The following is a 14,041-nucleotide window of genomic DNA, read 5'->3' on the forward strand; positions in this document are numbered from 1 at the left end:
GTCGGCAGACCTGTCTGTACGTGCCTCGTCCGTCGGCAGGGGCGGCGAACCCTTTCCGTCATCTTCCTCCTCGCCATCGTCCGTATCGGGCCTGTCAACCAATATGTTAGGATCTTCCCATGACGTATAATCAATCTCTTCTGCTGCGTTCATCATCCTTGCATGTTTATAATAAATATTATTATCTCTGGTGTCTATCGTTTTAACACCAACCACAAGGTCACTTTCGTCATCGTGCCCGCGGCTCGCGGGCGGATGTGGCAGTTCGATCGGCGTGTCGCTCCGGCCCCTTGTGTTTGGTGGGGGGGGGGGGGTGTAGGTGGTGTGTTCCGAAAATAGCCCGCTCGAGGTCGCGAAGGTCGCCCTGTCCGCGGCGTTTCGCCACGCGACGCGCTCACACATCGACACTGGCATAAGAGCTGTAGTGGATTACTAGCCTCGTGCACGATGAGTATTTGATCCTCAATTTGTATGCGTTACCAAAAAAAAACGCTTTCAAAACTTACTTTTATTTATAAAAAAAAGAATCTTAAACAACAATTTCATTATTTATAACTCCAAAAAAATGACAAAATTTAAATTCCCTATTTCCCCCCTGTTTTATATTAAAATGTCATGTTCTATATAAATGTGTAGAGTGTGCAGTATTTCCGGTACGCCACACCACAGAATATGTGGCTAACAAAATAGAGTGAATTAATTTTGACTGGTTTGTTTGCCTGATAATAGCTGGTGAATTACATCTTACCGTCAATGTAGCTGTGTTAGTAATAATGATATATTATAACAGTTTGATTTAATTTATTTGCAACAAATCAAAGATCAAACTGAAGTTAAAATGACATAGTTTATCTCGCAAATGTTCCATTTGTGCACATTTAGTTATACGGCACATATCCAACCTGAAGTCAAATGCTTCACACACTTTTGTTGATAAGTCCGGAAGCAATTGCTTCTTCAGTTCTGTGTCTCAACTCTGGCGGAACGCAGACACGATCTTTTATAAAGCCCCAAAAGGAAAAATAAAATCACGTAGCGTTATATCAGTTGAAAAAGAGCTCTGTCGTCTCAAACACTAAGAACAATCCAGGAGTCAGAGACTTGGGACGTTCAACCACTCTCGTACGAAGAGATTTCAATGGCTCACCCTCTACTAATTGAGGAAAGAGCCATTCTTTCGCGCTGCAAGCGAAAGAAAGAAAATAATAATAAAGCAATTTCCGTGCATGCGCTTGGCTAAAACGGTTTTGAGTTACTCTTTAAATGTTGACCTTGAACCAGCACTCTACAACGCTTACAGCTGATACTATCAACCGGGACATTATATTGCGGACGTACTGTTATTATGAAAGCAACTGTCTAGACTCTAGAGGGTGGGCCCAAAACTGCCTCCGTAAACAAGGGTGTCGGTCTCGGCAATTCTCCCCCCTCCCCTTTGCGTGGACTCGCATTGGCGCGCGCTCGTCCAATCACAGCGCTTCCCGCGGTAGGCCAGCGGCTCCGAGGAGTCTTCGTGCCGCGAACGCAGTCTTGTTACCCATTAAAACTTGGGCGATTGTTTCGTCGGTTTCCCCTCCCCCCTTTCTCCCCCAGCCAGGGTGGTTGGAGGGTGGGGCATGCCTGTTCCTCCAAGTTTCCCCTTCGCCCCGCAGGACTCCTGGCCAGGCAGAGAGGGTTGCGTGCCTCGCCTCTTCAGGAGGCAATCTGGTGCGCGATAAGCCCTACAACCCCCCACCCCCTACCACTCCTGTACAACTGCCTTCAGTGTGGAACGACCTGTCCACACGGTTCCGAATACCTTCCATGAAATTCCGGAATAGAGCATGTTACACTTGGCGTAAGTTTTCTTTTAAAAGAATTCCTGCCCAAAAAAAAATCAAACCATTTTATTTTATTTTTGAAGTTATACTTCTTTAGGTGCGTTATGGGTAGAGACCGGACAAATTCGCGGATTAATTTCGTGATAGGCTAAAATTCAAACATGTGAAAAATTATGCTGGTTCTGCTATTGGCTCGCAGTTTAACTGGATCTCTCTGGGCAAATGACAGACTATTGACCAAAGAAGCCTCGAATCACAAGCTACCCAGTGGAGACGCCTCACAAGTTAGCACCCAATGAACACGCGTGTTTGCTCGAGAAGTGCAGAGGATAATGGATGCTATCCTAGAGGTCATTAAATCCGCGAATTTTTCAGGTCTATAGTTATGGGGGGGGGAAAAAAAATATTATGAGAGTGAATTCTTACGATGCTCGCGCACCATGCAACGAAATTTTCACAGGAAGATGGCGGACCCACACGTAAGAACATAAACCCGTATGTAGTCACGCTCATAAAAATCAGGGGACGTACCAAACGTATTTTTGTGCCAAATGAAACTTTATTGCAGTTAAAATACTATGGAATATATTCGGTGAAATAAAATAAGTGATAGCAAAGAGTAATTTTAACTTTTGGATAAACCTAAGGATACTGGTGTTACAATAAGTATAATACGTATTATACATTTCAGTTTCCTGTCAGACTTAGTAGCGCAAAGGTTATATTGTGCGGTTAATCAGCTAAAGGAGTGTGGGTCAAAACTAGGAAGATAATTTTTTGTTCCACTTTTGCAAAATTAAAATTGCTGGATTATACAAAATGTGCTTTAAGCAAATATGCCTATATATGAATGCATTTTATGTGTTTATCGTATTGCTAAAACACTCGTATTATTTTATTTTTATGTTAATATCGAATTCTGAGCACTTGAGTAATAAATTTTTGTTACAGAAATTTAAAAAAAATAGCTCAGTGTCTTAAATAAAATAACAATTTTAATTTCTAACGAGCGTACGGAAGTGTACACACACATTTTTTTTTTCTTTTAGTTTGAACTCTTACAAAAAAAACAGTCATCGCGTCCCTTTAACGATTTCTCCACGACACCTACGTGAAGAGGAATGTTAAAAAGTTGGTATTTGTAGCCTACAGGTTCGAACAGGTATCAGTTTTCCTTTGCCAACGGCGCTGCCGGGGGGGGGGGGGGGGGGGGGGGTGGGAGGGGGACACACGCCCGTCCTGCACCTTTATCCTCCGTGGAGCGCGAGGCCGGACGAGTTGCAGCCCCGGCTCCTTGCCGGCAGTTTTAATCCCAGACTTGAATATTTGATGTCGACCTGGGCGGCTCGCCGCGTGTGTGTGGAGGGGAGGGGAGGGGCTCAGATGGCGGGTTGGCGTTGAGCCGCGAGGATCGATCCTTCACGGAAATGACTTCCCGCAGAGACGCGCCGGCCTCCAGGGAGGCAGCACGTGGCGTCTGTTCGGCCCAAGTCGCTGAATCCCCGGCGGGCCGCAGTGAGGAATTATCCCTATCGAAAACTTGGACGCAGCATGAACACCTGAGTGTAAATACAACAAAAGGAAAATAACAACAAAAAAAACGGACGTTACTACAAATTTAAAAAAAAAAATGACAGGGAAGTGTATAAATACACAAAATTTAAAAACAAAAGTGTGCGTTTACTTTATGTACGCGCGTTAGAATTTCTACAGAATGGGCCACAATTCGCAAAAGGGGTTATAACTGTTTTTATTTATCATTAGTTTCCATATATTATCACGGATTGTATTCTACATGTAAGTGCAAACAATAATCTCATTATTGGATTTTAATGTTTGTGAGAAATCAATGGAAACTAATGATAAATGAAAACGTTATTCACAGTTATAACTCCTTTATGACTTTTGGCCCATTCTGTAAGTACTGGGCGTAATAAAAAAATTACTTTATTTTTGCATTAAAAGAACTAATAATAAAAATTAGCAAAAGTTTTGGAGTGATATAAATAATGTTAAAAATTCTATCGAATTAAAAAAAATTATACTCAGTATTCAATATGTAATGTGTTTAAAATTAATTATTTAATTAATTAAAATAACCCAGATGAATATTAATTAATAATGAAAGCAATAAATATGCGGATTTCTATTTATTTATTTTAATTAATTTTTAAATAATAATGAAATGATTTATAATGCAAATGAATTATACATACGGGAACATAACCTCACTTATATAATTACACGTGGGAATGCACTTAAAAATTTCACAAATTCAAATTCATATCACTAATATTTTTTTTAAAATATATGAACCAGTATTCATTACCAAACACTAAGGTAGGGCCTATATGATTTAAAATCACACATATTATTTTGTATTATTCTATGTAGCCTTTATTTTTGTCCTGCGAAAATGTTGTTGAATGGTGCGCGTGCATCGTAAAAATTCACTCTCGCTTTTTTTTTTTGTGACGAGCCTAAAGAAGTTTAACTACAAAAACATATATATCGAAAAACAAGCAATTCGAGTAAAATATATAGGGAATTTTTTTAAATTTCGGCCCTTATTTTTGTTTTGATATTTTTTATTCTCTCATTACTTTCTTGGTTCAGATCATTTACATAATACGTAAATAGTTGAATGCTGTTTCTCCGAAGGAGAAATCCGCGCGCGCGACGCCGCAGCGCCGGTCAGCAGCGAGGTCGACTCTCGATCGCCCGGGTCGATTCCTCGATACTCGACGCTCGACTGGCGAGGCGGGAGCCAGTCAGGACGCGCGCATCCATCTTCACCAGACCTCCCCCCCCCCCATCCCCTCCCTCGCTCGATCCTTCTTCCAGCCGCTCTTTTCAATTTCCGCGCGCGTCACGGCCGCGATTCCTCCAGCCGCGGGCGCAATTCCGCGCGCCGCCGCCGCCGGATGAATAATTGACGAGCCGGCAACACCGCGGCCGCGCGACTGCAGCGACCCTGGCGGCGGCGGGCTGCAGCCGCGAGACACCTCGTAGATACCCGTCAAGTCGCAGGGTCTCCACAGTTAGTACTTTCGTACTAGATCTAGTACTTTTATAACTTTATTAGTGCTTTAGTACAGATACAGTACATTTTTCTTTAATATAATAATATTATTGTAACTCAAATATGTTTTATTATTAAGCGTAATTATTTTTTAAAAAACTATGGAATGTATGTGTGTGTGGTGTGATATTTAAGTTTGAAAATTGCAATGTCATAATAACTTACTAAATTGTTAAAAACCATAACAAATTATAATTTAGTACTTCTTTTTCTAATCTAGTACTTTTTTCTCGCCTAAGTTGGTACGAAATATTTTTTCCTTGTGGAGACCCTGGTCAGTCGTCGACCCCGCGCCGGGGGGAGTAGCCGCAGTAGGGAAGCCTTCATTTCACAGACGAGGGAGCCACACCCGAAGTTCCCCGAAGTTCATGCTCGCTTATTTTCCCCCCGTACCACAACAGGTGTATTTATTTGGGGGAAACAGTTTACATGATTTCACAGTATCTTTAATGTAGCTATCCTAACCTAATTGACCATTAGTAGAGACCTGCAAAATTCGCGGGGTTTCGATGGCCTTCAGGATGGACTGCACATACCCCTGGACACTCGGGCAAATAACGCAAGTTCATTGGCTGCCGACTTGTAAGTCGTCTCAGCTGGTTTGTCTGTGATTCGATCCTTCTTTGGTTGAGGGTTTATAACTGGTTGAGATTCGTCCAGATATGAACAGTAAGCCAATAGCAAAATTATCTAAGAGGTATATGTGTTTGAATTCTAGCCTATCACCGAATGAATCCGTGAATTTTGCAGGTCTCTAACCATTAGTTATCATTAGTTGTATATTTATTTACAATGAACAAAAAAAAAACCGAAGATGCACGATCGGGCATTGGCTCTCTCGTCTGTGAAAAGAAGGCTTCCCGTGTCCACGTACCGTCCTCCCCTCCCCTTGACCAATCCGGGCCGCACCGACTGCTAAACTAATGACATTTCTTGAAAAAATTATCAGTCCGTGAAGTTTCCAGTGTAGGTGTTATTGGGTGGGGCTCAATGAATTACTCCAAGGAAAATTTTCACCTACCGCAGAGTAACACACACGAGTTTTAATGAAAACTGATGAAACGGAATATTAAAAAAAAAAAACACAAATATAAACAAACACACACACACAAACACACATAAACGCGCGCACACAAAAATTGACTAGCCAAAAAAAAATGTATAAAAAGGAAGGATATGTTATAATGCTGGTTACTCTGTAAATCTTGGTTAATACACACAAAACAGCATCTTTAAAAAAAACACAACCTATAACACGTAATTATTATAAATACTTATTTAAATCGCGATACACGAAAACAATAAACACGCACTTTCCCAATAACTGGGGGAATATATATGTATATATATAATTTTTTTTTTCGGGTTCACGCGAGAAATAATGGTAGTCACTGTGTGTGTGCGTCAGTGCCAGAAAACCTGCTAACTGAGCAGATATGCCGTGTTGAACTTTGAACTTGAATAGCGTAGCGTGAAGAGGATTCTCAGAACAGTTGCGCCATCGAGTTGCGAGCGCCGAGCGAAGTTCACAGTGAACTTTGGTGTGAACCGGGTTGGTTCACGGACAGTGATCTCCGATCCACACTGCGCCAGCGGACATGGCCAGCATTTTCACTGACTTGATGCACGTAAATTTAATCAGACTTAAATATTAGAGGATTATTTCCAAATTTCAGATCATATATAATACACTTATGGAAAAAAATATATTACTATAGTGTTACAATTTCGTCTCACGCGAAATGCTCATATTTTAAATAAATGAAATGCTTGTTATTTTATTATTTTATTTAATCATTATTACATTATATATTTAAAAAAAATGCATTCTTTTTGTTCAAAATGTAGTCATATTTTTGACGGTTTCGTTATGTATTAACCTTTTAATCCGGGTATGTGTTTTCAGTCTCGTTATTAAAATTCCAAAGAAGAGGCAATGACTATATGTGCTGCTATCTTGTGGCAATTCCATGAGCCATTTGCTCGCAGTGTCACAATCGATTGTAGCGACTTGCCCACCAATATAAATGCATCTAGCTATTCCTTCGACAACGCTGCAGCCCGTTGTCTCGGATTGTAAATGCACGAACTCCAGGTCGAGCGAACGAAGATCGTGTAAGCCCCGGTATGACGTGTTGGCGCAACTTTAGAGACAGGAATGAAACTCAGATATTTCTTTGGGCCGAGATCTTTGGATCGCTGATCGAGGAGCACAAATGGCGCTGACCCGCCACAAGAGGAACTGGCACCTGGGTGTCCACAAGGAAAAAATATTTCGTACCAACTTAGGCGAGAAAAAAGTACTAGATTTGAACAAAAAAAAGTACTAAATTATAATTTGTTACGGTTTTAACAATTCAGGAAGTTATTTTGATATTGCAATGCTCTAAATTAAATATATCTCACCAAACACACACATACATTCCATAGTTTTTAAAAATAATTACGCTTAGTAATAAAACATATTGGAGTTACTGTAATAATATTATATTAAAGAAAAAAAGTACTAGATCTGTACTTCACTAAAAAAACTTATAACAGTACTAGATCCAGTAGGAAAGTACTAACTGCGGACACCCTGACTGGCACGCAGCACACCTGACCGTGTCCTCGGAACCACGTGACGTCACCACTTGCCGTTATTTACCCTGAGACTCGCGCTGTACTCGAACTGTACAGACACCTTCACTCCCGAGCCAGCTCGTACACGCGCCAACTCACCGTTCCACCTTCGCTGGCTTTACTCAGCAACTTTTCAAAGAATTGGCAAATCTTTGAAATTTTTTTTTTTTTACCGATCCGCACAAGATTTGAACACTTTCAACTGTTGAACTTAAGAAATTTCGGAATATGAAAACCTTCCAAAAAAAAAAAAAATAATAATATTTTATAACCGCCACAGAAATAAAGAGTAAACGCGTCTGCATACTCCGAACATAATTTCCGGGGTCCATAAACAAAACGTTCGGTAAAATGATGAATTGATAAGCGCCGTACATCAGAGCAGGTCGCGTGACGGGTAAAACCCCGACCAAATTCACCCCCCCCCCCCCCAACTCCCCCCCCCTTATCCGTGGCCCCCCCCCCAACGAGGGTCAGAAAGTAATCACCAACTACAGTTTCAGATAAACACGTGACAAATGCAAAACGCGAAACACCCGCGCCGCTCGATTATCTCTTTGCAGTCCCCGCATGGACGTTTCGGCATTGGAATTGTTTCGAGCGATAATTCTCTCCGGCCGTTATTCGGCCCGGCGCGGGACGCTACGGACAGGAGTGTCTGCGCCTGAGCAGGACCGCCCGACCGCCTAGCAGCCGGGGAATGCACTGGATTTTGAAATATTTTTTTGACGTGACAACGTCTAATAAATCGATGAACGCCGGCTGCACGCACGATAAAGTGTCCCGTTACGCACATTGCTCCGTTACGCTGTGTTCCGTTACGCTAATTGTTCCGTTACGCTGTGTCCCGTTACGCTCATTGTACGCTTGCGCCACACCGACAGAAGTGAAAACTTAAAACTATCACGTCAAGAAAAATCAGCCTTCGTATATTCATAAAATATTATATTAGTTGCTTTTCTGACGTTACCTTGGCATTATGGCGTTATTTCCTCACTCAGGTCTCAAAGGAGGGGAGGAATTTGAAAAAACCCGAACTTATCTCGAACGACTCAACATATCCTTCTTACACCACACTTTTCTTGCTCTCGATATCTCTTGTTAGAACCTGTATCGAGTAATCTCGATGTAGAGATATCTCTGTGCATGTGTAGAGTTAGCTTCGTGGTGTGTGTACGTGTGTGTGAACTGGCGCTAACAGCCACTGACGTGTTGTTTGCAGGTGACGCGCGACAGAGGTCGTCCCCCGGGTGAGAGTGCTTGCTCGAGACTCGGTGAGTACACTTGTCACGCACTTCCCTCCCTCCCTCTCGCCCTTGTCAAGCATGCGAGCGTTGGCAGTGAGGTTGTGTTCTTATGTCGACACTGAATAGTGTCAGTCTTTCGTTACGTATCTTGACTGAAATGTGACTCTTTTAAGTATAAGTACTAATGGTTTACGCATACTTCTCCATTGTTGCATTGACAACAGTGTTTGGTAAAAAAAAAACCTTCATGTTTGTGTGTTCGTGAATACTGTTGTTAGTGACACTGGGTAAAATGGGTACCGCTGATACTATTTTGTTTTCCGGGGTAGCTACTCCTGGATGTTAAAGTGGAAGATGGCGCAGCCTTTTTTTTTTCTTTATCTAATTGTTGTGCAATTTTGGTTAGAAGCCCAAGGTGTAGTGTTTTCATTGTGGAAACAGCTTTAATTTATTTTTATTTTTATGGAAGTGACCGTTTTTAACGACAAGAGATTCTAATTTTTTTTTAAATTTACCATCATTAGACGTGGTCAAGCACCATTTCCGCAAAAAAATGACGATAGAGATTTTTAAAAAGGTGACTTCAGCTACGTCTTCTGACAATAAATTACTAACTCCATGATTTCAGCATCAACAAATATTGAAAGACAAGTTACGTAACGCGTGTTTTGATTACAATCCCACGTTCAAACATTTACGTTAAGGATCGAATGTGAGCTACTGGCAGGTAAGTGCATTCCTCACAAGAGCTTCGCCTTGTAATAATACCCTCGCTGTACTTAACTCGTCAAGGTCCTCGGGGAAGTGTGGTCAGTCGACCCCCCGGGTCGTCGGCAAGTGCAGAACGTGGCGGACGTCGCGGTGACTTCTGCGGGGGTTTTCTCGGGGCGCTCCCGTCCCGACCCCTGGCTTCCGGGTTCTCCGGACCCGCTAGTTCCACTTCCGGTCCTGGGGTCGGAACACGAGATCTTCATCTGCATCTTATCTATCGACAAATTTAAGTCTACGGAAAGATTTTCCCGTCTCTCTCTTTTTTTTTACAATTAAAAATATAACACACGTGTACTAAAAATATTGTTATTTGGTATAGGCTCTGTATTAGTGAAATGTTAAGTCCGTTTGTGCCGGCGGCAGTTAGAAGACATTTATGAATGTGACGTCATCGCTAAACAAGAGTCTTCCCTCCTTCCTCCCCTCCTTCTTATTGCCCCCTCCCTGGTGGTCTGTGCTGCCTCCCCTCCATTTTCCCCCCTACTAATTGGTAAATACTTGTACTGATCCCCGAGGTTGGTACGTATTAGTAGAATTGCTTGTGCGAGGACTGGTGAATTATTCCTGGGCGCCGCGCTGGCAGGAAGGGCAGCAGAGATCGGGGTTGCCGCTGCCAGCGGGTCGCAGTGTTGCCACAGAGCCGGGTTAACTCGGAGGAGGGGGGGGGGGGTGTCGCGTCAATAAAATGTCGCCGCGCTGCGACAGACCAGCCGCAGGAAGCGTATTTGTGGGTATTACCTCCTCCCCTCGCCCCTCTACAACCCTCCACTGGCCGATCTGCCCGACTGGCAAAATTACGCGAGCCTGTTGCCGGCGGCGGGAGCATGTTTTTGGGGACCAGGGGGGTTGGGGGGTTTTAAAGCCTCTTTTCGTCCCCCGCGGAGCAAATGCCGAAATGTAGCGAGGGCGATATGACCCTCCCTCTCTCCCTTCCCCCCACCATTTTCACGGCTCGCCGGCTTGACCGCTTGAACTCTGACCTGAGGCCTCGAACTGACCTGCGGCCCAGCCTCCACTCTGCCCCTTTACCCCCCCCCCCCCCCTCTACGCTACAGCAACCTGTCGTGACCAGGGCCGGTGCAAGGTAAATTTGCGCCCTGGGCGAAAAACCTTAATGCCCCCCCCCCCCCCCTCCGCGGCCGGACACCCCAAAAAAAATTTCCTTTGCCTAAAAATACATCACGTAAGCCTAAACTTTTGTCAACAATCAAATGTAAGCAGGCTTGTTTTTTTTTTTACTTTTTTACTTATTACAAATCATAAACAGGTCACCGTGGACTTTAAATAATTACTTATATCAATATAAACATTCCAAACTGTTACAAAAATTCAATTTTAATCTAGTTTCAATAATCGTTAAACATGTTATATGAGCTGTTATGTGTCGTGCTGCGCCGCCCCCAGCTACTTGGCGCCCTGGGCGGTCGCCTAGTTCGCCTGTGTGGACGCGACGGCCCTGGTCGTGACGTCACTAGCATCTGCTCGGCCGTGTACTCAGTTCTGCGTACTGAGAGGACTGTGAACGTGAAGTTAGTTTATAGTTCAAGGTTCGGTCTCACACGACATGTGGATTATTTTTCTTAAAGAAACATTTTTTCCTTCATTTACTTTATTTTGAGAGCTATTTCTAAAAAAAATTTTTACTCGATACCTCCTTTTTGCATTTGTTGTTCCGCAACAAATATTCTGAACAGATGTAACCACTTTGTGCAGTACCGTTGGTGTGAAAAGGCGAGCACGTCTTCGTAATTAATTATCGTCACTTGTGCGACTTTTTACACACCCACGATATTACACTAATATATGCTGAAAATATTTGTGACAGAGCAATAAATGCCGGAAAAGTATCGTGTTACAATTTAATAGATATTCCTTAAGACAAAGTAGGTCATGTCGGGAAAAAAATATAAATTTGTCGTGTAAGACCGAGACTTAAGGGGGATAAGGACCCGGCCATGTTGGATTTTTTAATGTTTTTACTTTAATTCTAATTTGAACTATTTATCCCAATTTTGGGCATGTCAAGGCATAAGTCATGTCTTCCAGACATTTTATACCTCGTCGCAACCACATATTCACTAACAGGCTCTAGTCTGTGAGCGTTGCAAGGAAATGACACGTCGTTTCTCTCGAGCGACTGCATCTGTCTCGATGATCACAGCAGTTCACGAGTGTTGACTTCGACCGACTGACGGCCAAAGCTGAGTCTCGCCGTGTCGAACCAGAAAAAAAAATGGTTGTCTGTAAAGTCGGTTTACGGACGATATTTTAACGTGACAACGTCATAACAAAACATTGATGAAATGATTGCATAGTTTTAGGAATAAAATTGAGTTATCACTATTTTGTATGGATACAAAGAAGTAGTGAAATGAAATCTACAATTTAATTGATAAATTTACTTTTATTTGCACTCATTAGTTCAAATATGTTTATTACTTTAACGAGGAGATTATTTTAACTGTAACTTTTATACATGTTTGCTATTTAACTTCTTCCGATCTGCGTTATTCTGTTAAGGATAGGACGATGATAGGAAATGTTATGTAGGAAACGAATAAGAGTGTTTCAAGTTTAATGTGCCTCGAAAAAGTCAAATCGATGGTTGTTCCAATCGATTGGAAGAGAGATAGATGCGGCGCAAGCGTACAATGAGCGTAACGGGACAATGAGCGTAACGGGACAATGTGCGTAGCGGGACAATTTTTTCGTGCGTGCAGCCGGCGTTCATCGATTTTATTAGACGTTGCCACGTCAAAAAAATTCAGCTTGTAAGCTTCGCTGGAAACGGTATCAAATCATTTGAAGGCTGACAAGATGGCGGGAGGTTGGTGCTAGGGCAGAACCAGGCCTATGGCTGTGCAGACTCGAGGCTGGACGTCTCCCGTGGGCCAGGCAGGTGTCGAAGAGACACTCGATGTCTCTCCAGATGTTACATGCATCTCGCGACAGAAATTTGCCAGTAAACGCAAAACGCGATGTTCGCATAATGAGACACCCATATAGATTTTGTTGGATAAGGAACGGAATCGCAGTAACACATCGTCTAGAGCGTGGCTGAACCTTAACGTATGCAGTGAATGGTTTCTTGGGGGAGGGAAGTTTGTGTGGGGGGGGGGGGGAGGGGGGGGGGGGTAGAGCCGGTCGACTTCGTGAGTTTCGCTAATTAAAGGAATTTGTGGCGCAGGCAACGAAGAGCTCACACCTCTCTTCGTATCCGCATTTATTTCGTTACAATTCATGCATTTAATCATTGAAATTCGTTTCTTTAAAATAACATTTTTTTTCGTTATAAAAGGGTTCTTTCGATGCTTTTTTGATGTTTTTCTATTTCATTTTACTATTTTAGGTACATTAGAGTACAAATCATTTTATTTCTATTGTATCATGAGATATTGTTTGCTGCATTAGCTTTCCGACTCATTCTGGTAAATGTGGATTTATTTCATTTTCATTGGTATCGTTTAAGATTATTTCGGTTATTTCACATTAATATGTTCAAGTAGATAACGTCACAACTGGCACAGATGTGCGCTTAGCAGACGGAATTTTTTTTATATACATGGTACGAAGCAATCACCAGTCTTTTTTTTTTAAAAAAAATCAGAACTTTCATACAACAATAAACACATCAGTGGATGGTTTCATCGCCCACAAAAAACCAAACGTTAAATTTTTTCCTTTACCGAACCACCTAACATGGCTTCTTAATAATTCCTGATTTTTTTTTAATTAGTTTACTCGAAGCTTGCTAAAAACCATAGTGGTATATTTTTCCCAGGGATGTGAGAGTTGCTTCGCAAATTAAATACAACGTAGGCTTGAAATTATTATGTTTATAGTAACAATAACGAAATACTTATTCCATTTTTCCATCTAGCTTGTCGGTTGGTTATGCTTTGCGAGCAACACGGCCACGGAGAAGGAGGGGTGGAGGGGGGGGGGGGAGGATTACCCACCACATGCAGATACAGTCAAAACTTACGAAAAAGATGGATTGTTGTTGTTCGACCCGGAAGCTATACGAGGAGAAAAGAAGGTGTCTTGCACGCTTGGATATCGTCGCGCGCAGCTTGCGATGTCCCCCGCCCCCCTGGGGTCACGGTGCGCCGCGCCGCCGCCGGGGGCAGTAGCCGGGAGGCGGCGGGGTCGACGCGGCCCCCGGACCGGACCAGCGCCCCCGGCTCCGGGCACACTCCGGGCACACTCCGGCACACTCCGGCAGACAATAGCGCGTCTCGCTCCCCGCGCGGTACAGTCGCTGCCGCGGGCAACTGGGCCGTCGCTTCTCTCCGCGTGGCCAGCACCTACCCCCTCCCCTCCTCTACCTCCTTCTCCTTTCCCCTTCCCCCTTCACAAGGGTTTGGCCGAAATAGTCGAAACCGCTTCAGTTATAACGAGGCATTTCATCTGGCCTCAGATCAACAAGTCAAGCAACGGGACGTGCGAACTCCTCCAGCCATGTATTTGCAATCGTGTTTGTAAGATCGGAAATTTGC

The 14,041-nt window shown here is 43.1% G+C and overlaps 1 protein-coding gene across 5 annotated transcripts in view; it reads left to right on the forward strand.

Annotated features, from left to right (window-relative positions):
* LOC134539021 (putative polypeptide N-acetylgalactosaminyltransferase 9) overlaps positions 1-14,041 on the forward strand; it is a 356,313-nt gene that overhangs the window by 252,183 nt on the left and 90,089 nt on the right. For all 5 annotated transcript variants that reach the window (XM_063380691.1, XM_063380693.1, XM_063380689.1 and 2 more), the window contains one exon: positions 8,747-8,798. The gene's annotated coding sequence lies outside the window, so the exon portion shown is untranslated. The remainder of the gene's footprint in view (positions 1-8,746; positions 8,799-14,041) is intronic.

Source organism: Bacillus rossius, chromosome 14 (assembly GCF_032445375.1).
Source record: "Bacillus rossius redtenbacheri isolate Brsri chromosome 14, Brsri_v3, whole genome shotgun sequence".
NCBI lineage: Eukaryota > Metazoa > Arthropoda > Insecta > Phasmatodea > Bacillidae > Bacillus > Bacillus rossius.